We start from the raw sequence: 24941 nt of genomic DNA, 5'->3' as shown, positions 1-24941 counted from the left end.
TAAAAAAAGACTCTTTTTATATTATACAGCAGGTAAAAAAAAAGAAAAAGAAATCCGAATGACTCACTGGCCAGATGTTTTTTTTATTTGCAAGAAACATTACGTGCCTATTTAATGTACGAGGGAACTTTCCCTCCAACCTAATGTACATTATGGGTCTAGCAGAGCGGTCAATTTCCTTGTAAGCATATTTAAAGAATATTTGACAGTTTTCACGCTCAGTGGTAAGGCATTCCAATGTCTAGCAGCACAAACAGTAAGAGATCCTTCAGCTGATGAGTTAGGCAAACGTGATATTAACATGAAAGGGTTTCTATTCGATCTAGAGAACTGCGGCCGTTCAATTAAAATGGTGAGGTAGATAAGCAACCCGAATTTTAGATAGGCAGGAGAGGAGAATTTTAAGAAAGCACGAATAAAGGAGAATATATCGTCTCGACGTTTTATACGGTTATCAACACTTTGAAGGCTATCTAAGTTAGGTCTTGGGCGCCCAAAAAAGACTTCAATACAGAGAACATCCGGAATGGTATGTTTCACCTTTAGAAACAGATATACATTTAGATTGTACAGTTTTCGCAGCGTAAGACAAACTTTAGCATAGCAGAGACGTTGTCAATATGGGGGTCAAAGTTGACGTTACGATTAAGGATTACCCTAAGACACTGCATTGAATTTACAAAATCAATGGAATATCCAGATATTTTTATATTGAGGTTGAATGACGTAGCGCGGGGAGCGGCTTTAGTCTTATTGGAGTTAATGCAAAGCACATTATCCATCATCCAGGATTTTAGCAATTTTTAGCAATTGTTAACAATTGCTAAAAACTCGGTCGTATTATTTTCGAACGTAAACGCAAATTATTTGCATTTACTCAATAACGCAGATAGGATGTCATCTGCATACACAAAAAAAGCGCAGTTGTTACCAAACAAACCCCCAAAAGAGTCGTTCACGGAAATAAACTGTTTACGATTCGAATAAGCTTAATAAGCTTGGCGCAAGGCACGCTGTCAAATGCTTTTATTAGATCGAGAGCGAGAACAGCATGGCTTCCACCAACATTGACGAAAATTTCATCAAAATATTTCAAAAATTACGGCCTGTAGGTTGAACGGTAGTAGACAAGACGGACAGAGGTACAGACGAGCTTAGATCGATTCGAAAAGTGATCCTGGATTGCTTCATGTGGGTTGGTTTTAAATCCTTTTCCGTGGTGCATACGCCCCCATAAAACGTGTTGTAAAGTATGACAATAGACAGTGTTATGATTGCAATTTAGTTAGAAAGCTTCATCAAATTATTTCAATTTAATTGAAATTACTCACGATTACATTGCATTGAATTTATGATGCAATGATCTTCGGCCTTTAAACATACGAGGTCTCTTTACATATAAATACGGACATTTCTTCTCAATTTCGTTTTCCTTCGTAATCAAGAAATACATGCATACAACATTATTATAACAGGGAATTAAGCTTTAATTTTCAGAAAAAGGGACAGAGAGCTAAAGCCTGCTTTCGGAGAGGTAAACTTTGTTTTTCAGTTCTGGAAAATTAAATTTGAAAATTTATTATACAATGAACTAACAAAAACTAGGTTAGGTACACGATTTAGGTATGTGAACGTCACGTACGGCTATCCTTGTTCAAATGAATTCAAAACATTATAAGGGAGCATTCCTTTCGCTTGTCAATAAATACATAGCACAGATTTCAATGCGGCTTCACTGAAATTTTTTTATTTTATTTTTTATTTTATTATTTTTTCCTTGATTGTGAAAATCAGAAATTACAGAGATGCTTAAAATCAATCAAATCATTGTCGCTGTAAATCCATTAAAAGAAATGTCGAAAAACTTTGGATGTAAAAACAATTAACAACCAAGGCATAAAGACCTTCAGTTTCCGCAGCACGACCCGAATGTGTGTAAGACGAAATTAGTACGTTTCTCTTGATTTCAGCCGAAATAACATAAATTTCCGAAATCACTTAAATCACTTTCAGTGTAAGCGCACTGAACAAAAAAGAAAACGACTTTCTTAGATACTTTTAGAAATGGGAGAAAAAGCTAGTTGGGCTTGATTGTTGCCTTCATCCAAATATCGAAAACTATAAAATCTTTGCTATTGACTTTAACTGACAACTATTGCCTCAAAGCATATGCAATGACTATGCAAGATGCGTCCCTAAAGCAAACATACTTTTCTCCCTTGTTTGTTAAAATAATAAATTACATCATAAATTATAAATAAAGGAATAAAAAACACATTACATCATAGCTAAGTTTGTTACGAAAAGCATTTAATCTACTTTTTGAAAAAAAAAAAGAAGGAAGAATTGAAAAATATAACCTAGAAAGAAAATAATCTGTAAGAACCTTTTTTATCCGCTCAAACCCTTTTCGCAAGGAACTAAACAAACGAATAGTTCACACAAACAACTGTTTATTTCATTTCATTATCTATTTATAGTGTAAGCAGTTACTGTTTTTCTTTGCAAATTATGAAAAACGGCTTTTTTTTTTTTTTTTTTAGAATCACAAACGTCACCGAAGCGTAGAGATTAGCAAAAGATGGAAATGGCATATGCTTGCAAAATGCTTCTAGAACTAACTATTAATCAGCTTCGAAGACGATAATGTTTTCTAATAGTCAGTAATTTTCTAGATAATTTTTCGATTCATAAAGGGGAAAAATTCTCATCATACATCTTACGATGCCGACGGAATAAAACAACATAATCGTTGCGGTTCGTATTATCCAATCAGTAAGAAAATCATAATCAACCTCTGGCGAGTCTTGAATATACCAAATATATTTAAAATACGCAAAGATCACAAGGTTTCAGACGCGTCAACGTCTCATCATTCTTTTTCAAACTCACACATAGTCATCTCCATCCACCTGCATGACCGTCTATTGGTCCTTTCGAAAGTAATTTATAGAACTTATATGCACATACGTAATTCAGTTGAAGGTCGTGGCGTCAAAAGAAACCTTGAAACTGAAGTAACCGCGATGTGGCTACATGTGTATAATCCGAAAATCGACTTTTAGCCCTATTTAAATTTTTGAACCTTTCGTCCCTTAGTCACCTTTTTCGATCATTTAGGAATACTTCGGATATTAAACAAGACAAAAACATTAAAAAAAACCGGGGTGTGAGGCACCATTAAAAATATTGAATATGCTCCTCAACGATCACTACAGGAGAGAGTAGAGACAATTTGTCGTTTCGTTTGTCACATCCCGTAATAAAAGTATGGACATGTCCTTCTGTAAATTTGTTAATGTGGTTCCCATGACGGAAACTATTGCGGTCCCAACAGTTGAGCGCGGCAACAACCACCACTTGCCAAACATATTTTTAATACAAAGCCACGGATCAAGCGTTCGTCCAAAATCAGACTCCGAACAATGGAACACTCGCTGTCGCAGAAGATGAGAGCAAAGTTAAAAAAGTTATCACCTGTTTGCAATCACGTCCACATGTTGCCAATGTCAATGTCGGAACGTCCACGGTCTCTATACACTTGGCCAATCTTGAACAACTTGACCAATATATTTTTAATGGAAAGCCACAGATCGACTCTAAAATTAACCGCAATCCGCCCAGAAACGGCCTGCCGCAAAAGCTGGGAAGAGCAAAAGGTATCATCTGTGTGCTGTCACGCCCATAATTTGTTACTTAATATTGGAAAGTGCACGGTCGTAAAAGTTGAAAGTAACTACTGCAATGTTCCAAACAAGTGGCCAAAAAATCAAGCCACAAAAATGGGCAAAAAGTTCTGGCTTAAGCAATCTATCAATATAGAATTGGAAATATGAATACGCGCATGTGAGTGCAGGCGCACAAATACCATGGTGCTTGGAGGTGCGATGGACATCATATATTCGCATTAAAGAGAATATAATTTTTTTTTTGTTACGCATTTATTTATTCAGTAATGCTTTTGTAACGAAACTAAACTATATGTTATGATATATTTTTTTAACTATTTTCAAAGGAAATGGAAAGATATATAAATATAGAATTATATTGAATTGGTTTTCTATCATCAATTTTAATTCATGTTTATTTATTTACACGGTTAATGTAGTTGTGTACACAAAATGTACGTGAATTTTTTTTAATGAATGACTGAATGAATGAATGCAGCGAACGATAATTGTTATTGTGTATGGGGTGCTTGAATATGTTTATTATTAAACGTATTTATATATTAGGTGTACCGCGTATATAAGTAAAAAATTGCGCGTTGTTTTTTGTTATGCATTAATAATTTGAAAAATTCGTTGAATTTCTACTTTTAATGTTTATAAATAATATAAAAAGATTTATAATTCAGCGCATTCAGTTAATTGCTTTGTTTTTCCTCTTTACCTTCTTTATGGTGATGATATGTATATGGTGTGAAACGAATATATATATATATATATATATATATTTATAAATATTTATATGGAAAACATGTACGTTTTCATTTAAAGGTAAAAAAAGTGCATACATAATGCATACGTCCATATGTACATACAGTTCAAACTAAAGAATTAAGTTCAACATGCCTAAGAGGGCATAGAAAAAAATTTTATTGACCCTGAAACAAATTTTAAACATTCATTACTTTAAGTAAATGTACAACAGTAGCAAACGTTTAATTATACTTTCCAATGGCTGAAGGGGACCATCTCTACACTGTATTTTCAAATCAACTTGAAAAGATTACACCCAATTTTAATTCTATACGAACACAAACATTATTTCGAATATATATATCAAAAAAATACAAAAATGAAAAAAACAAATAATAAGTAAAAATATGCTTTTTCATATAATAAGTTTTCAAAATAAGGCTACAGTTGGGAAGTGATCCAAAACATGGTCCAATTCGAACTATTCTCCAAAATGTGCCAGTGTACTAAATTTCATCAAAGTATTTCAAAAATTTCTACCTGTAGCTTGAACACAACAATATTAAATGCACAGGCGGACCTATAAATTTAGATCGATGCAGAAATAGATTCTTAGGCGTTCGTTATAATTAAAAGTTGATCTATCGCAAGTCCTTCTGGATATTTGCCTACGTTCTTATATGCGCTTGTACCATAAGATATACAGGGAACAAAAAATGAGATAAATGAGAAAACATCGACGCTGGGAACGCGGTATAAACGCTTGTCACTCAATCTACGAGTTATAAGGTGTAATTATCAAGACGATGTGGACGTGTTCGTACGATATCAAGGGACGATCACTTGTTATGTTTGGTAACGACAACGCTCTCAAATGTTAATTTTCCTTTCGACTTTTTCTAGCGAGTTTCTCACGTAAGCTTTAAAAACCCAAAAATATACTCAAAGTAAAACCGTCAACAATCTTAAAGTAGTACATATTTTACCGCTATAACCAAATTAATGTAAGCCCAATATTTAGCGGTTGAAATAAGTACGAATTAAATCGCATTTGTCCTCGCATTAGTTTGATACCATTACTTAGAGAGATTGCCATGTAAAAATTATTCAGTCGCCTTTTAATTCGTAACCGATGCGCGGCATTTTTATAAGAATCCCTTTTCACGTATTTGATGTAAGTTATTGACGGAAATAATTGCCAGTTTCGAGATGTCGATGAGACAGACTTATTCCTACCAGAAAGAATCGTTTGGTACACCAATCGGAAACATTTTTAAAACGAAAACTCCGATGGCTTTGCCGGGACCGAAATTTACCGATAAAAATAGGAAAAATGCCAACGCTTCGTCGAGACTGCTTCTGCTCCTTCCATATTGAGCGTGCGCTCAGTGCAGACAGATCTCAACCCAATCTCAACCCAAGGGATAGAAATTACCCCTTTTTGGTATGTAGAGCTTTGAGAGATTTAGGTTAAAAAAATAAATAATTCTCTGCTAAAAGTTTGGGCAACTATAAAATTTAATCTCGTTCTGAGGCACCACGAATGTAATCTGAGCTTGTTGAGAGTTACAAATTTCTTATTCAGCTCTGATAAAATGACTACGATTACGATTTTCCATCGATTCGCAGTCCATTATCAGTGATCGATGCTTTAGACGAAATTCGTATAGCCCCGGAAAGAGGATTCTGGCAGAAATCTGTATAGTTGCAAAAAGCAAAAAATTTTACGTCCCAATCAACATTGAAAAAGTTTAATTTTTTTTTTCGTGAGCAAATTTTGTTCAATTATACGAATATTTAATTTTTTTATGCTAAAAACAAAAAAAAAAAATCGGCATCACCTTAATGCGGATAATTATCGGTGTTAAGTTGCCATCTATATAATTGTTACATTTGTAGAACGACATTTCTCTGCACATGTTAAGGTTTCGACTAAAATGCGCCTAATGTTAATCTCGATTGGCTTGAAAGTACGTTTTCTCTTCAAATTTTATTTTATGTTTTTAGTATTATGCTTTTATTACCATGTAAGGGAGAACAAGATTTTTTTTTCTATTTTACGATTCAGCACATTATTCTGTCGTGTTAGCTATTGAAAACTGTTAATTGCATCCAAAAAAAAAAAAAAAAAAAATTACTTTCTTCAGCTCTCTTAAAATTTCTCTAAAGAATGGATTATGATAGGGATGTTTTTGTCGATTTCAATGCACACCGCACCATACAAGTCCAAGTTTCTAAAGAACTAATGCAGTTCTGCATAAGGTAACCATAGTTTGTAAATGTTGGCAAGTCTTTATGGATTGCTTTATGGATAAAAAGCAAACATAGCTAAAGAGTAAACATAAACATTTGTTAAGAAATTTCTCCCCAAAAAAAAGAAAAAACTACCTTTATATAAATATATTAGAGGAAATAGTGGCAAGAAGAAGACTTGTGAATTAAAAGCATATATTTTATATGAAAACTTAAAGTGAATATTATATCGGGCATAGCTGTAGTTACAGTTAGAGATCTAGCACATTCTTTGGCTATACTCGTCAATAAAAGTTTTCTTTTTGCATACTATGCCACTTGTGCTACAAGGGTACATTAAGTTTGTGAGCATATGTGCAACACTCAGAACGACTTAAGATTTGAGATATTGAGTTATTAAGTGCCTGTCCGTCCGTCCGTCCCTCCGACTTATTGTTTTATGTTACAACTTACAGACCATTAGTTTTCAAATGTTTTCATGAAATTTGATAGACCGACATTTATTGACCCGAGAACGAAAACTGATGGATACGGTTCGAATCGTAGCTTTTTTTCAACCACCTCCTATAGAAGGCATTGTTTTGAAAATTTGTTGTATTTACAACTGTAGGACGCTGTAGGGTATTTAATGTCTGGCCGTGACTCACATGTTTTATTTCTAGGGTAAAATTAAAAATGCGGTATGTTTTGTAACAATGAAGCCGTATTTGAAATGCTATTTCTATACAAGTTCTATTGAGTTTTTATTGAGTTCTTTACCCGACTGCCGTGCAAAATTCGGCAAAACGTCCGCTAACGTTGTTTTATTATTTTAACAGCAAACGCAAAATCGAAGTCTAACATTAGGACTAATTTGTTCGCCAGCACTGTACAGACTTTTCGTTCATCTCATTTCTCGAAGAAAAGAATACTGATTTTGTCATTCTGTCTGCGAAAGCAAAGTTTTGCAAATCCAAGTCGGTAGTTCAGCTGGTCGTGCTTATTTGCCTATATGCGCTTTTATTTTCACTTATAGGAACTTTAGGAAAATCAGGACAGAATAGCAATATTATAATTGGCATAATTGATAAAATGTTGTTTTTCGTTTTCATTAGAAGCGTCTTATTGGCTCCTTCACACACTAGAAGGGATAACTAATTCATCACAAGGAATAGAATGACTCACTCATCAATCTATTGTTTGCAATTTTTATGGGCTGGCTTGAGTTGGCAGCGTTTTAAGATTCGCCTTAAGTCAAATAAAGTATTGTAAACTATTATTCTACAATACAATTATTTTCTACAGTACCTAAACGAAAGTTCATTATAGTTTAGAATGAATAATAGTTATAAATACCTTTGTTTATTATACCGCGATTAGTCACGTTCATATGTGATTCACAGAGATTAGCACTTACTGAGGTACGAAATGTTAAACAATTGTGGAAAGAGAACATTTTTATTAGTTTCAAAATTAATGCCGGTAATTAAGTCCTAATAATACCAAACTTTAGCACAGAACCCTGCATACGGTCAAAGCTCTACACAAAAGATTCACTCTACTTAACTATGGAAAAGTGTAATTCACTTCTTGCATTTGGAGCAATTCGAATCAAAAAACGTACTTCAAATTAATTAATCAAAATTAGTCAATTCCTTCCCGATACGTATACTCGACCAAAAGGAGATTTTAAGTAGATTAACTATATTAATCTATCGGTACTCTCACTGTAGCTTTTCCAGTTGGAATACAAAGCTGGACTTTTTAGTTTATCTTTTTAGTTTATCTTTTTAGTATCTTGACGCAAAGCGTTAACAAAGACACAATAATAACTGGAAGCTGAAGATGAGAGAATTGAAAAACTAGTAGGAAAATAATATTGGGTTTTGGATGAATCTTTTATACTCGTTACTAAAAAAGACTTAAAAACACGGAAAAGTAAATTTTGGTATTCTACAATATTGGGTGGGCGCGGCTGATTTTTTGTGTTGTTATAATAAGAATGGATATTTATATGATATATGTGCTATGCTTCATGAGTAACAAGTAAAAAAACGTATAGGAAAGTTATTCGCAGTTGTTGGGCGTTGTAGGCGGGTCATTTTCAAATTGTTTTGCTAGTTTGTAGGCGAGATCTTCGTTTTTGCGAACGGAAGAATGTTTACCAGTGGTACTACAGGGTTGGGCAGATGGAGGGATGGACAGACGAACAGACAGACTTTCCGAATTGGGAACCTGGCAAGATTTTATGTACTTTATGGGTTTTTTTGAAGCTTAATTCTGGTCGTTATAAAGGTATTCAGAAAGAAATTAAATTTTCATGCACTCCCATATTGATAAGTACCGCATCTTCGCCCGTTCATACGTTCAAATTTTTGTAGATTTATTTTCTGTAGTTTATGGGTAACGAGCAAGAAACCAAACTTTTGTTCCTTTTGAAAAACAAACATTCGATGTTCTGCGCTTCGTTCGGTTTGGCTCATTTTGAATACCAACCTGCATGCAAATGTTTTTGCTAAATTTGCAATAGATTGTTTTGTTTTTGAGGCCAGAAAAATGCTTGCAGCAGACATTGCTTAGAAGGATAGACAGACAAGCTTAACTCGACCCCGAATATGGTGTATCGGTCAAGTACCTTGTGGGGTTTCTGAAGCGTCCTTCTGGGAATTACAAATCTTTTGACAAGGTGAATACACCACTCATACTTCGGTGATGGGTATACCAATAAAACGAACATTTCGATAAACTCCAACCTACTAAAAATAATGATCTAACATTTGATTTACAGCCTAATATCACTCTATGATACGCCCATTTTGTAGACTTTTATAAAAGAGAAATGGTACAATTTTCTTGACGTACAATTTTTTATAAATGAAATTAAAAATCGTAAAGGACATGAAAACTTTCTTGTCAGGTTTTTAAAAGTGAAAATGTACACGTGGTACCTACCGATTTTACCGATTTTCATAAGAAGGATAATAGCAGAGTGTTTGCAACTTTCAGATATAATCGCCTTACTCTTGTTTTGCTTAATATTGCTAGTCATGAGTGCTTCTAATTAAAAATGCCGGGATTTGTTGTTTTCGCCACTGTTATGGTATTATATGCTGAGATATAAATTAGTCATAAACTTGTTTAGCTTTGTTTCTAAGACGGCAGACGCCCACCAATTCTCATGCAGTAAGCGTAAAATTTGTAAGAGAAAACGTTCAGTTAAATTGGTAGCTTGTTCTGCTTAACAATATAAGCATTAATAATATAATCACAATTTTAGCACGAAAATAATAACAACATAATTGATGAGAAGAGATGAGAAGAAGTTGTAGATTTCTCAAGCAGAAGAACCTTGTTTATTGGTCAAGTAGCTCCGCTGAATTATTTTGAGTGCATTTACTCCAAAAGTAAGAAGCAACAACATGTCCGCGCTTTTGAGTGCTATGTAAACCTTGCACTAATATGTACAGCAAGTAAAAAGACTATACTTTTCCGCGGTTCGCCACAAAATACACTACATCTCCTTACAGAAAAAGTTGAAAAATTGGTCCCGTTCGAATCATTTTCAATAGCAATCCACCTCAAGCCAAACCACATTAGTTTACCACATTTCATCGAAATATTCTCAAAATTGGGGTCTGAACAGAAGAAAGCAAAATGGATAGACGGACAGATGAGGTTAATTCCTCTAGGTTGCATATATTCGCGCACACTTAATGTACCCTATATATATAAAATATATTTATTAGCTCAATAAAGTCTACATACAATGCAAAAAAGTAAAGTTTCTCTCGATAACAACTGCATTTATGGATGGAGGGTCAGGTGCGGTAGACTTGTCCATAAAGCCGATAGCCGGACGCTAGTGCTTTAAGGCTTGAGTTTTAGAATCAATTTTTCTGGCTTTATTAATAACATTAATAATAATAACAAGTAAGAAAGTTATATTCAGCGGGGGCATACCCACCGCTATGTTTTTTTTGATACCCACATCGCAGGTATTATGAAGAAAAAATTAATCCACTAGTTCGCAGTGTCTATCATATTCATTTTAGAATTAACTCATCTTTAGGCAGATATCTCTTCATTTGAGGAGTGTACAAAATAATTTTAAACATTCTGCCTTGCATGCCTTATGATAAGTAAGCATAAAACATCAAAAATGGGAAAAAGGTCATTTACTCGCTTGCAACTTTGTGTGGGCGTGACCGATTTTTGTCATTTTTCAACGTAGTAGTTTCGCAAAGAAAAAGTGGAAAATTTCAGCCTTCTAGCTGTATAACCTTCAAACAGCCACAAGTTTTTGTTAACATAAATCGGAGTTGCGTTCAGTTCATGCTCCACTGCGGGCTGCTGCTCTGACAAATTGACCCATTTTCAATATCAACTTGCGGGCAAAGACTTTCAATGTTTCTATCAAGTTTGAACTCGATATCTTAATTTTTGCCACCAGGAGAGTGCCACAAAAAACACACCACGCAGACACACAAACGGACACACATAGCTAAATGAATTCAGAATTTCACGCTGGTCGAGAATATATAAGGTCTTTAAAGCTTCCTTTTGTGTGTTACATATACTATGGAAAAAAAAATGAGCCTACCCCGATCCTACAATGGTAGGATAACAGTAATATAAGTTTATATATAGTTAAAGTGCTGACATCTCAGACTCGTTAGAAGACAAACGTGACTCGCTGAGTAATTATTTTATTCAAATTCAGGGGATGGATAGCTTTTCATAAAATTCTTGAAACCACTTTTTATGCTGGAAAAGCCACATTCAGGTGAATGTTTTCCCAAAAGCGGATTGAAATCTTCGCCAACAAAATATGACAAAATATCACTTCCTCTTCTTAATACCCAACGTCTTCTGTGTAATTGTTATTGTAAAATCACGAGACAGATTTTCTTTCTGCGTGGAATGGAGTCGCGAATTAATGATTCTAACACTTCGAAAACTAATTTCTGTTGCAGCGCGATGCCTTCTTGATAACAATTCAGAGATATCTATGCGGGAGAAATCTAATAAATCAATGAAATTTAGTAAAAACGAAAAGCAATCAATTGGGTCAATTATACGTTAGAACATAGAAGACGCCCCTCTGCGTTTCTTTTCTCTTTTCTGTTTTTGATAGGCTATCAAAAAACATTTCATAAAACGATGCTGTCTGACTTTCACAAAACACGACAGATATTATAAAAGAGAAAGAAAAAAAAAATATTCAAAGAATGCATAGATATACATATCTCTTGATTTCAGCTGCTTAATATTTATTTATGAAAGCGAATAACTTTATAACATCTACTCTCTATCTTCTATTCATGATGACGTTACGCTTACTTAGCGAAAACGACTAATTTTTGGTATAATTTTTAATTTACTATAAATTTCATTCATACAATAAGTTATTCATTAAATAATTTGTGTAGTAAGTTTAACTTACAAATACGATGATTACTCATCTATCGGATACATTTGCATATACTCTGTGTATATGTATTGTTATATATATATGTGTATATAGGTACTTGTATATAATATCCACAACTTCCGTCCTAAGTGCAAGTTTTCTTCTTTCTTTACATCTCTTATTTTTTTCCTCTTTGCAATGAGTGTACACCAGAAAGCAGTCATCCATGTCCACACACATCTGACAGACTAACTTTCTCACTTACTTGATTATTCAAGCAATTTTTTTTTAAATACGCTTTTTTTATTGCTTTTCGTGTTTGACTTTGCGTACTTTTTTTCTGAATCGAGTATATCAGACATATGTTCATTCGTCTATATGCCTGTTTGCTTGTATGTAACCCAATTAATGTTTTAACTTTAACTTGCTTATCAAATCATTATACAATGTTTGTATGTGTTTGTTTGGCATCATCGATACTACCTATAGGATGTGGATAGGTATCGGGAGGGATATCAGCCTTTAAAGCAGCCATATAACGTATATATTAGCTTAGCAAGATAGCATTTTCGGTTTTCTCACATAAACAAGCAACTTTTTTGTATGTATGTATTTTTTATCGTATGTCCTTTTTGCATTTAGACTTCAAACGTATTCTGCGAAACTATTATCAGCATAGATTTTGGATAATTTTCTTGTCCGATTTACCACAGAATGACTCAAATTGACTTAATTTCTCGGTTGACAATTTTCCCAGAAATTGAAAAAATTCAAAATAACACGAATCTTTTGCCTTTCGGGATAATTATAGGAAAAGTAAAGAGATGGCTTAATTTAAACGAAAGCTTTTTTTAATTGTGAGCTCTCGGTACCGGCATTCTTCAACAGAATCTTTACATCATTTTGGCGAATATTTTATTCTCAACTTTTTCGTGGATTAAGATCATAAGCTACTAACGAAACCAGGCCGAAATTTGTCGCATTTCTCCGAATTTGTTCTTTTACTCTAACGTAGGCAGATCATGCTTATTTTTAACTTTATCTTCTTAGTCATTCGGGAAACTTACGGAACGATTTTTGACTCTCTTCCTTAATATTTGCGACGGTGGCGATTTTATAAAAAAGCTTGTCAATCTGTCAATTCGTCGCACTCAATATATATGAAAAGTTCGTCGTTCTGATGTTAATAGGTCGAATATTTTAGAATTCCGCATAAAGATTTCGGGGGCTGCTTCACAACAGTCACCTAAGAGATTGCACACACATGAACATTGATTTAAGAAAATTTACTTCTGGAATTCCTTCTGAATGATGTGCCGAAATTTCACAGGAATGCATCGTTTTCTTGTGCTCTTCTACAAGATTTTCAGTAATGCGTGTGAGTGAGAAAAACGAAACAAAAAGTCGGTGCGAAAATAAGCGGTCACGGAAACTGGATATAGAAGAAATCAAAGAAGATATTTATGCTGAGGCAACACAAGACGACAAGCGGGCTAGCTATAGCCATAACTCAAATGTAAATTGAAGAGAAAACTAAACTAAAGATTATGGATTAAGACGAAGAACAAGCATGATTGTTAAACTAAAACAATAGTTTTAGCAATTTATTTACATCATTGTTCTTTTTCATTTAATGTAGGCAACCACTCCGGAGATTTTCCCTATTCGTGTAATACGGTGACCGTTAGAGAGAAATGAGGGAAGAAATCGGTACGTATTACTTTTCTATCGACTGAATAAGTTGTATCTTACATAAGATTGGAACGTGCACGACTATTCATGCGGGCATATTCCCAAGAACACTTGAAATCGTAGAAAATTTAATCATAGACTTGGTTTGAATCGAGAACACGACTGCGCTCTCAGTTTGATGGAATTTCGAATTTGTTGTCTTCTTAAACTATTTTCAAGAGGCCCAAAAGTAAATTAACGCTTAAATGCATATTGTTGCCAATTGTCTACATTCAGCTTCCACTTCACATCAAATTACACAATGTAGATCTACAACGCTACGTACTTAAAAGGTTAAGATATTCACATATTTGTCCTTGGACAAAGGAAAACGTCAAGAGTCTTTTGTATGGAAAGTTACTTCAGCTGCGGTTATCCGTTCTTTGTGCGATGTATTACCAAGCGTCTTCTCATATACTTTTTTTTTTCGATGTTTCCAATACTTCTTAAAGAGGTACACTTTCGCTTTAAAGCATAAACACCTAAGGTTAACGGCTCTACTTAAATATTGAACGCACGACCATTGAGTTGTTAGTCGAGACCTGTTGCTCACTCAGCTACTGCGACAGATAGACAAAAATTAATCAAATAAAATGATTTAAGTTTTTTCTTTCTACAAACAAAAAAAACAAATTACTTCCTTGCCAGCCCAATATGTAATCGCTCTTGTTGCTTCTACCTACACAACAACAGCAGCAGCGCACATATATGTACATCCATAAGCCGAGTCATAACATCACAAAGACCTGTTCTATGCAAATAATGTATTCGTGCATAAGTTTGTGCCTACCTTTTTTTTTCCTACTTTGCATCATAAAACATACACAGCAGCATAGACGAGAAGAAAGAGGAAAGATGGAATTGTGCACAAAGAAAACTTAATGATGAGTAGAAAACTAATATTCGTAACTAATGAATAAAATTCAAATAAGAAAAAGCTTTTCTTTCTTCTTTAAACGCAGTACCGTACGAATTATTGTTGATTTTTTCTCTTTTCAAGTTTAGCAATAATTAGACTTTAATTAACGGTATTTAATTTCATACTCGCACACATGGAAAACATGTTATTTACGGTATTTACAAATGAAATTTCCGTCTATTGATTGCCTGCGAAGACATGATTACATCAAGATTGATTATAGCAAAAGAAATTATATGTGTTTTACTTTTTTATGGTTACACTCAGAGAATATGCACAGTTTTCACATAAAGTTTATGTAATAACCTATTGCTTGTTACTAGTGCGCGCGCGTATGCACACAAGTATTACCGCCCAACTGAACTGAACGTCTAATATAATTTCCGGCTTTTAAGTGCTCGTGCACTTTAGAATCTTTTTATTTTACTTCCGTTAGATATGCCTTACACACACTTACTAGCATGTACCATGCATATATATATATATATATATATATGTAAATTTTTATATGCGCAATGCTCCACAATACCTTAGTACTGACCTTGACCAATTTAAGACCGAGAGCCAAGCGATAAAATAATTTTCAAAAGAAAAAAAAAACAAAATTTACGCAACAACACAATTTATTATTTAAATGTTTATTTTAAGTAAAAGCAAAAGTACGCCAAGCCTTCAATTGATTGGTGCATCTTCAAGTAACCAGTTTTTGTGCGTCATTAAGTCTGTGTAGATGTATTTAAAACGTATCGATGTTTGACATTTGAAAATGTAAAAAATTTTATTGAAAATACACTTTTTCATTACGAAACCATTGTCAGTGCAATGCAAAAGATATTTACTGGATTTCAAAATGAGAAATTTACGCCACGTATGGGATTTGACGGTTTATTGTAGTTAAAGTTTTAGTTTTAATCGCTTTGTATTATATGGCGAACTGGTTCGACTACACCCACTCTTAATCCACTTTTAGTACCTTACAATTAGCATTAATCGCTATCACCGGAAAGCAATGTTCTCTCCAAATGTATCTCTGCTTTTTGTTTCCATATCCTACACAACTGTGGCACAAGTGTATAATACGGATATAATGCGGATATATGCAACGTCAAAAGGAACTTGAGATTGACCCGCCTACTATTGACGATCGAATCAAACTCGCTAAGCTTATCTGTCCTTCTTGTACTCTTAAGATATTTGAGTTGAGATGTTTCGAAAAAATTACATACGCTAACGTATGTAACGTGGCTTAAGGGCGAACACTATTATGAATTCACTTTTACAAACTTTCTAATTCGATCGTAATCGTAAGTTTTTCGAATCGTTTTATGCGACAGCCCACTGGCTGTAAGTTGTGAGTATTGATGTAATGAAAAGTGAGCCTATCTAGCCTATCTAAAATCCTTCTTTTTATACAAATCTAGTACACCGCATGCCCCAAACTGTGCAAGGCATAAATAGACATAGCTTGTTCGCAATGGACAAATATTCATTAAAGTAAATAACTTAAATGATGAAAGAATATTATCAAACCCAAACGGTATTTTCAAGCAATTGTTTATAGTCTAGTGAAAGAAATTCAAGAAGGAGACTTTGTCGATTAATGGATTAATCGAATTAATTTTTTCGCATGTATAAAGTCTTTGAAACTGCCCAATCGCCTATGATTGGATGCTGTGCTTAGGAATCTGAGCTTAAATAAAACAAGCATTTGATAGGAAATTGAAAAAAAAATTGTATACAGTTCTAAGTACAGGAACTTTGGCTTCGCATTATATGAAAACTGAGTTATAGAAGGGTTGACTGCATTTGACATTGACTGAACATACAAAAGTTTACCTGACCTATGCAACAACCACGTTAGAGAACTCTCATGTAAAGCATTATCATATTAAAAGATGAATAATTGCTTTCCTTGTATTATACAATTGCGCCTTCAATATACCAATAGGCAATGTCCAATATTATAAACGCAAACCAGTGCGTTTTTAATACTGTTGTATACTTACTCTAGACGCATTTACCGGAATCAATTTCAAGTCATTATCTTACAAGATTTCCAAAGCCGAATCCAAGATACTAATGTTAACTAATTTTTTATGATAACATCGGTAAGTCCACTAAGCATCTTTTTATATTTTATACACATCCGCCTGAGTGGCCGAGTAGGCAAGAGTCTCGACTAGCTACTCAATGGTCGTGGGTTCAAATCTCAAATGGGGTAGAGTTTTTAATAAAGCCGAAAGCCTTAGAACTGCTTTAAGACTTTAGTCTTAGAATTTATTCTCCGGCTAAATTTATAATAATAATAATAATAATAATAATATATTTTATAAATATATATGTTATAATTTATCGTATATTATGTTGGTTTTCGAGTGCAATATAATGGACGGAATAACGTAACTACGTATATTTCTATTTTTCCATCGTAAGTAAGTAACGTAATCAACATTTACTTTGCTGTCCGGACTCACTGATATAATCTACATGAAGTAAGCACTTTAACTCAACAGAGTGGCCGGAAAGACAAATAACATTTTACGTGTTAGCTAACTCCTGTCAATCACTTTAACAAATCTATAAATGCAAAGAGAAAAAAAGTGTATCACTGTTTTTCCGGCCAATATGTAAGCAGTTCTTGAAGCAATTACTTGCTGCTTGCAATACAAACGGAAAGGGGCGGCTAATTTAATTTTATTACATCTACAGTCTACACTACTTCCGTTATATAAGGGTTCTTGGTTTGCCTAGAAATATGAATCAAAAAATCATCGTGCACTCCTATTAAGGGGTGGTCTAATTTTTTATACCTATCATCGAAGGATGAGGTGTTTGTTGCAAACATTCTCCTGCGTAGAAAACTGAAGCTATTCACTTCAAATTTGACAGAAGTATTGGAATTTCTCGCACGCAGCCTGACATCGAAAATTGGCCAAACAGTTGAAGGACACGTCCATAGTACCGCTTAAGCTCAGAATATCTCTGTTTTTCAAATGGAATTAAAAGTTTGTTTTTTGCTCATTACTCATAACCTATAGCGGATAACTGTATAAAGGCATATTCATAACTGTATAAGGCATATTCCACGGCCGATGCGTGTACAAAATGGAAAAAGTGACCACGCCTACCTAATATTATAGTGTATAAAAATTTAATTTTTTTTCGATGCCTCTACAACGCACTGATGTAAGATTCAAAAACCCCATAAGGTATACAAAATCCTTGCCAGTTTCAAATTCGGATTGTCTCTCTGTTCGTTTGTGCATCTGGAAAAAAAAATAAGCTGCGTTCCCTCAATGTTATAAAGTACTTTTTCCTTTATTTAGTCTTTTTGGGACAACGGTGATGGTTTCTCTTCTTTTTATTAAATTTTAAACCTATAAATATTATTTTTGAGTCAATGCTATTCGGTTATCATCATTTCATATCCTATCCAACGCTAGGGCCCTGTTTTCTGAGAAATCATCGAAAATCACATGTCAACGACCAAATTTTCTAAGTTTTAAATGAACCTGTTATCAAAAATTCTTTAAATATTTTTACATACGTGAAAGTTTGAAGAAAATAATTCTTTTGTTATATTCTCAAAAAAAAACTAGAGAAAGTGTGCTTTTCTCTCTTTAAAGCCAAAGCAGCCCCTTAAATAACGAGCAGTTATATGTAGAATTTATAGACTGAGATGCTTGTGTAATTATAAAATTAGCTTCAACCTGATTATAATAAATTTCTGGCTTGTTTTTCGTAGCAAAAATCTTAACAATGAGTTCTGAATTGTTATTGCAACTTTTTCTACTTAATTAAATTTGCAGAAATTTAAAGTTATCGCTATAATTGCTGACCGCAATATCACGTTACCGACTTCTTAGAGCCACACTAGTAAAACTTTCCATTTTAGAATGTATTAAATTTCTTGTATTCCAGCAAAGGAAAGAGTAGACCAGAATCATAAAGCATATCTGCTTAATTCTTCATTGAATGCTGTCTAATGCTATATTTATACATATACATAAAGTTAACCTCTTACAGAGTAATTGCCACTGAGGATGGAGTTTATACTCTCTCGTAACTTTCATTACAAAAAATTGAGGTAATGTTCAGGTAAACTCTATAAGATGGAAACTGTGTGTTATGATACAATCAAGGAGAATGAATAATAATAGAGAACTCACTCGTTATATTTACTTGCTGGAGAAAAAGTTATTGAAAAGCCGATGAGGGACCGGTATCAAATGGACTCCTTTTTATACCAATCACCAAGGGATGAGGGATGTATTCATTTTGTCAACGCCTTGGCAGAGAAGCGAACTTCAGAGACATGATCAGCATCAAATTGTTAATTAAACTATTTAGGCATGTCCGTCTGTCCATCGTTGCAGACATTCTGCTGGCCACAAAAATCAAGCTATCCACTCCAAATTTGGCAGAAACATTGGAATCATTGTCTTACATGCAAGTTGATATCGAAAATTGGCTAAATCGGTTGAAGGGCACGCCCACAGCACCCCAAAAGCTAAGAATAGCTCTGTTTTTCAAATCGAATTAAAAATTGGTTTTTTGGTGATTGCTTATGAACGACTTCTATGGGAAAAGCTGTCATGCTTCTACAAAAATAGTAAACTTGAATCCATTTTATAGTGTGTCATAGTTTCACAGCCGCACAGCAGCAAGTTTCAAAAACCCCATAAAGTATATAAACTCTGATCGGTTTCAAATTTAAAATGCACTCAAGCAAGTCCGCCTGTGTATCTGTCCATATCTGTGGTAAAAATTTTCCCGTTAGCGAAAATGAACACCTACAAATTTTCCAAAGGTTTTGGAGAAGATACGGTCTTGTCCGCTTTTGTTTTTGTTTGCTATGACCTCGACGCTTGTTTTTTCTTTTATTAGAGAAATTGTTACAGGCGCACAATCTTGCACAACATACATTTTGATTTGTATCACTCGTGGATATGCTGATGACGTCCTAAATGTAATCGTCTCGATATCTGCTTTATATTGTAATGAGAATTTCAGCCTAACGTTCATATACTTTCCTTAGCCCTATAGTTTCCCTCAATTATTTCATCATTAGATGTGAGCTGTTGCTTCTATATACGTACAAGGGAATATATTGTAAAAATAATTTATATATATTTTATATAACACATTTGCATATCTATACAAAAAAGAACATCACACCTTTTGGATTTCATACCACACTATCTATTATGTATCGCATATTGCAAGCAATGACTGACCGATTTTCCTGACTGAAAGACTAAAAAAACGGAAAAACTAAATTTTCCTACTCTATAATACTGTTATTAACATACAGTCCGTATCACTGGATCGTGGATATCTTGTCCAAGAAAAATAAAGTTCAAAGCTCTTTTATTTACAATTATATTCCTTAAATGTAAGATTATTCACAATTTATTTTCTTGGCAATACTTTCGACTGCTTAACTCAAATATTTTTTTCTACTCCTTTTGCTTTTCAAATGCTCTATTTACAAATTTTTGCCATCATATTACTAGTACCTAATTTTATGACTTGATTTTTAATTCGGTAACCTGCTTTTTTTTGGTAACCGTTTTCATCGGCCTGCAGCTGCATGAGGCCTCGCGAATGTACATCTGGTTTCTTTTTTCTTTAAGGAATTTATTATTTTAGAAAATGACTTAGCTGGAATCAACTAGATTTGGGACTTCCGTAACAATATAATGAATAAGTGCAACTAAGTATTTCCATTTTTATAAAATATGGATGGAAATTTTTATAATGCGTCTACTGCAGTCCAAGATCAACATTCCGTTTAAATTTCACTGTATATCTGCCCATTGACCAATTTTTCCCATTTTCAATATCAACTTGCGTGCAACAACTTCCAATGCTTTTGTCATTTGTGAAGCAAATAGCTTTATTTTTTCGAGCAGAGAATTATTTAGCACATATCACATAGATGGACAGATATATTGATTTGGCACTGGTCAACAATGTATATACTTAATGCGATTCTTGAACGCTTGCTTCTTGACAAAAAAAATCAAATTTTGACATACTACGACATTAGACGCCATTGATTTCTTCATCTTGTACATGTGCTGCACGATACTTTATATAAATATTTTCATATTTGTTGTAACTTGTGAGTAATGAGAAAAAAAATATTTTTTTTCCTTTTAAGAACTGAGGGGTCTCAGCTTATGTGGTACTATGGGCGCGTATTTCCGCCGATTTGATCCAATTGCAATACCAACTTGCGGGGAAGAGCTTTCAATGTTTTTGCCAGATTTGAAGTGGGTAGCTTCGTGTTTGCGGCCAGACATTACACAGATGGACAGACGGACATCTTTAAATCGATTCACAATTTGCTGCTGATCAAAAACGTATGTACTTAATGGGATATTTGAAGCTTATTCCTGAGTTTTGCAAACGTTTTGACAAAACAAATATATCTCCATCCTTCGGGGATGGGCGTAAATAAGGTTCGTTGATAACTTCTTTTCTACCGACTAAGAGTAACGAGCGAATTGTCCATTAATATTTATTCGGCTCAATTAATTTCTTAGTTCATTTAGAGCTCGTTAAACATAACTAACAGATGAGAAAATAAATGTTATGTTGGTTGTGTAATAAATTTTACACACCTACCGTTGGTAAGTGTGGAAATAAACACGAACACTTTGCGTGTGAAATGAAAGTCACATAAAGCAAATATAAAAAACGTTCGATTTTTTCCTTTTTATGAAATACTCAAAATATCCATATGGTTTGCTTATTGTTTTCTTTTCCCTATCCTGTTAAACAGGATCATATTGCTTTTTTCATTCTTTCCTACGTTTTCTATGTTTCCAAAGTACATGCTCGATCAATCTTTAATGTAAAATCGAGTTAGATATTCATCTGTTTATTTGTTGTTGACACTCACCCCGTTAAAAATCTGCACGCGGAAGTACACAGGTAGTGTTCGAAAACGCGGAAAAATGGTTAAAATAGTTGAAAAACTTAAATGCGGAGCAAGTCATCAGAAGCACGCAAGCCATGGCAGCTATTGACAAAACAAGATGTTTTAAATGGACATAAGTCTTTTGCTTTATAATTGGAGCAGATCCACACATAACCATTCGTGAACTTGCGGAAAACCTTAATTCATTTTCGAAAAAACAAGTGTACTCCTTATATATAAAACCAAATTTTTTTCTCTTAGTGAAACCCCGCAAGAAATTTCCGGACTACCTAATATATCTGGGAAATTTATCCACAGGAATATTATTAATAGGGTTTCCAAAGTATGGGAAACTTACTTATGCAAGTTTTCCAGTGTTCAATTTTTTATTGACGGTGGATGACTGATGTTCCGGAAACGGGTGTGGGGATAAATTCGAATTTAATTAGCAGAGACATTTATCAACACTGTTCACAGAGTTCTGTAAAAGCCGTAGCGTATTAATTGGTTAGGATAAAGGTATGTATAATTGGGCTTAGAAGCCTATTACGTACAAATTAGGAAATATTTTTACTAATACCTCATGAATCTGTATAAAAAAAGCTTTCAAGCAAGTCGAGCAAATTCAAATCCTGCTTTTCGGAACTATTTTCATTAAAATCTGGAAATTTGGTATGTAAGCATAAACCGTAGAAATGGTTTCGAAAATCAGAATTTGAATATGTTTAGCTTGTTTGGAAGGTTTTTCCATGTGGATTCACGTAATGTAGGCGCGTACCGGTGGAATTTTTTTGATTAGATCTTTGCTATCACATCGAATTTAAAAATAGTTCTGACAGTGAATCCAAAATGAAAGTGAAAATGAAGAAGAGTTTTTCAATATATTTGGATTAAGGTCCTCACCATTCGCAAAAAAGTCAGAGTAAGCATCATAGCGTTTGTACTTGCTATTTGTTAATGTTTTTGAAAATTTATATCCTCAATGAAGTACAAATTTTTATAATTATATTATTTTTTATACGCCAGTTGTGTGAAAAATTTCCGAACTAAGTTTACTGTCACCCAAGTTAGTGTGGACGTGACTCGTTACAACTATAGAAAATTTCGCCGTAATAAATGATAGTGCAGCCGTCCCGTCCCGTCCAAATCGTTTTTAGTTTGCTTGGTGCTTTTGCAGAATAAATATAAAATCAAAGTCCGAATTTCAAGTTTTTCTACTTTCAATTCATTTTAATGATCGTCAACAAGTGTCTAGGGTGAATGAAATTATAGTGAGCAGTTACCAATGGACAAACATGGGCAAGTGCTGCTATTTGCTTGTGATGTCGTACAGATTTTATTGACGTATAGGTTTTATGCCTTTTTCGGCTTAACAGTCAATCAGTTCTTCTAATCCAGATTACAATTTTGTCTACCGTTTCGCCATTTAGATTTTACTATGTCGCTTTTGTGGGCTCAATATTTTTCAAAGTACATAAACACAATAGAAAAAAATCTTTATGTCTGATTGGTAATCAAAAACTGACTTTTACCGACTTCTTATAAAAGTCTTAGGAAAACTGCTATAAATCGCGTAATTAAAATAATGCTTTGAGCTCACCAGTGTGTTGGTCCGTTGACTGTTGTACTGCAGTTTCAAAGATATGTCTTGTATATCAAATCAAACAAAACAATACTGATTTATTTCTATTTTCTTTTGTGCGCTCTTTGTCGGTTTTTTAAATATATATATACGTATGTGTACAAATATATTATATATATTATAAATGAGTTCAGAAGTTGATCAAAATCCTTGAAGCATAAACAAATAAACATTGATAAGCCACGAACATATACGTATGTAAAAGAGAAGGAGGGGGAGAGAGAAACTATTTTTCTTATTTTCCATTCTTATAGCGATTAATAATGCATTCATTTGTTAAACACCGCGTTAAATATAAATTTTCGTATAAATCATCTTAAGTGTTAGTCCTTTGCATCACTTGTAACGTTTTTATTAATTTGAAATAAGTTTTTTTTGTATAAAATATCTTGTTACTAATTTCCATATGTTTTTATGCTTTTAGTTTATTATATACTTAAACGAACGAACGGAGCCGAACTGCCTCGTTCGAGTCCGTTTACTCCTTTCTATGCGATTGTTTACAATCCCTTCGTATGATTTTGATGTTTTTTTTTTTTGGCGGTGGTTTCTGTCTTTTGTTTTTTTTTTCTTTGCGTTGCTTGATATTGATAATGATGATGATGAGATTAATGTTTACACACATACAAATAGAATTTTGATTGCTTTTTTTTGGGTTATGTTGCACTTATACGCACACACGGGACACGCGTACGTGGTATTCATTCAATCAATAGAGATAACATCAGTTAATGTCATATCTTAACATTCATTCGTATATACTGGCACTTATTTATGAAGTTGCCTAAAAACTATTGAGTCGATCAATAGAAACGGTTAATGTTAAATCTTATGTTCATGTGCAAACAGAATCAATGAAATGGGAGTTTTTCCCGTCTTCCAGATTTAATTATTTTTTTGCCTAACTTACCAAACATTCACCTACGAAGGCGTATAATTACAGAAACGCTTTGAAAATGAAGTATGTAAAGATATATATTTTTTTTAATTTTAAAAAACTTGTCAAACTTAAAGCCGCGCAAAACAAGCAGTAATCTCAACAGCAATAACTCGAATAAATCGTTCTTTTGTATAGATACATACGCAAAGTCTTACATACATATGCAAAGACTTTACTTGACTTAACTATATACGTAAACAAGAGTATAGTGTATAGTACTCATTTAAACAAGATAGACTTTAAGACGTCTAACAAATTCTGTTTCTGACTAGAAAGAGGGGGGAAATAAAGCGCCAGGCGTGAAGTGTAAATACAAGTTAACAGATTTTCAAATGGTTTTTTCTTTTCATGCCTTTAAAGTATTAATGGCGACGATCTAATCAATTGGTTTTGGTTTGGAATATGAAATAAGGCCAAAGTCTAAATACACCTGTAGCTTCATTTGGTTAGCGGTGGTGGATGAGGGGTAGACCAGTTTAGCTTTATCTTTTCCTATTTTATGTCTTGCTCATGTTTTGTTGTCGTTATAATAGCCTTTTTTTCTTATTCTTCCACCTTATTAACATTTTTTGTTAGCGGACTATCTCTAAAAGACAGTAACAACATGAATGTGTACATACACTGGCACAACACAAATGCATGTATACACACGCACACCTGTATATACATACATATATATATATATATATATATATATATATATATATATATATATATA

General features: G+C 33.7%; 1 protein-coding gene across 2 annotated transcripts in view; it reads right to left on the bottom strand.

The window, feature by feature from the left end:
• LOC119638274 (semaphorin-1A) overlaps positions 1 to 24941 on the bottom strand; it is a 48797-nt gene that overhangs the window by 23037 nt on the left and 819 nt on the right. Inside the window, exon 1 of one of the 2 annotated variants that reach the window (XM_038034966.1) lies at positions 24194 to 24528. The exons of the other annotated variant lie outside the window; for it this stretch is intronic. The gene's annotated coding sequence lies outside the window, so the exon portion shown is untranslated. Of the gene's footprint in view, positions 1 to 24193; positions 24529 to 24941 lie in introns of those variants that run through there. 2 annotated transcript variants of the gene reach the window in all.

Source organism: Glossina fuscipes, unplaced genomic scaffold (assembly GCF_014805625.2).
Source record: "Glossina fuscipes isolate IAEA_lab_2018 unplaced genomic scaffold, Yale_Gfus_2 86, whole genome shotgun sequence".
Lineage (NCBI taxonomy): Eukaryota > Metazoa > Arthropoda > Insecta > Diptera > Glossinidae > Glossina > Glossina fuscipes.
This window is presented reverse-complemented; position numbering and strand designations above follow the sequence as displayed.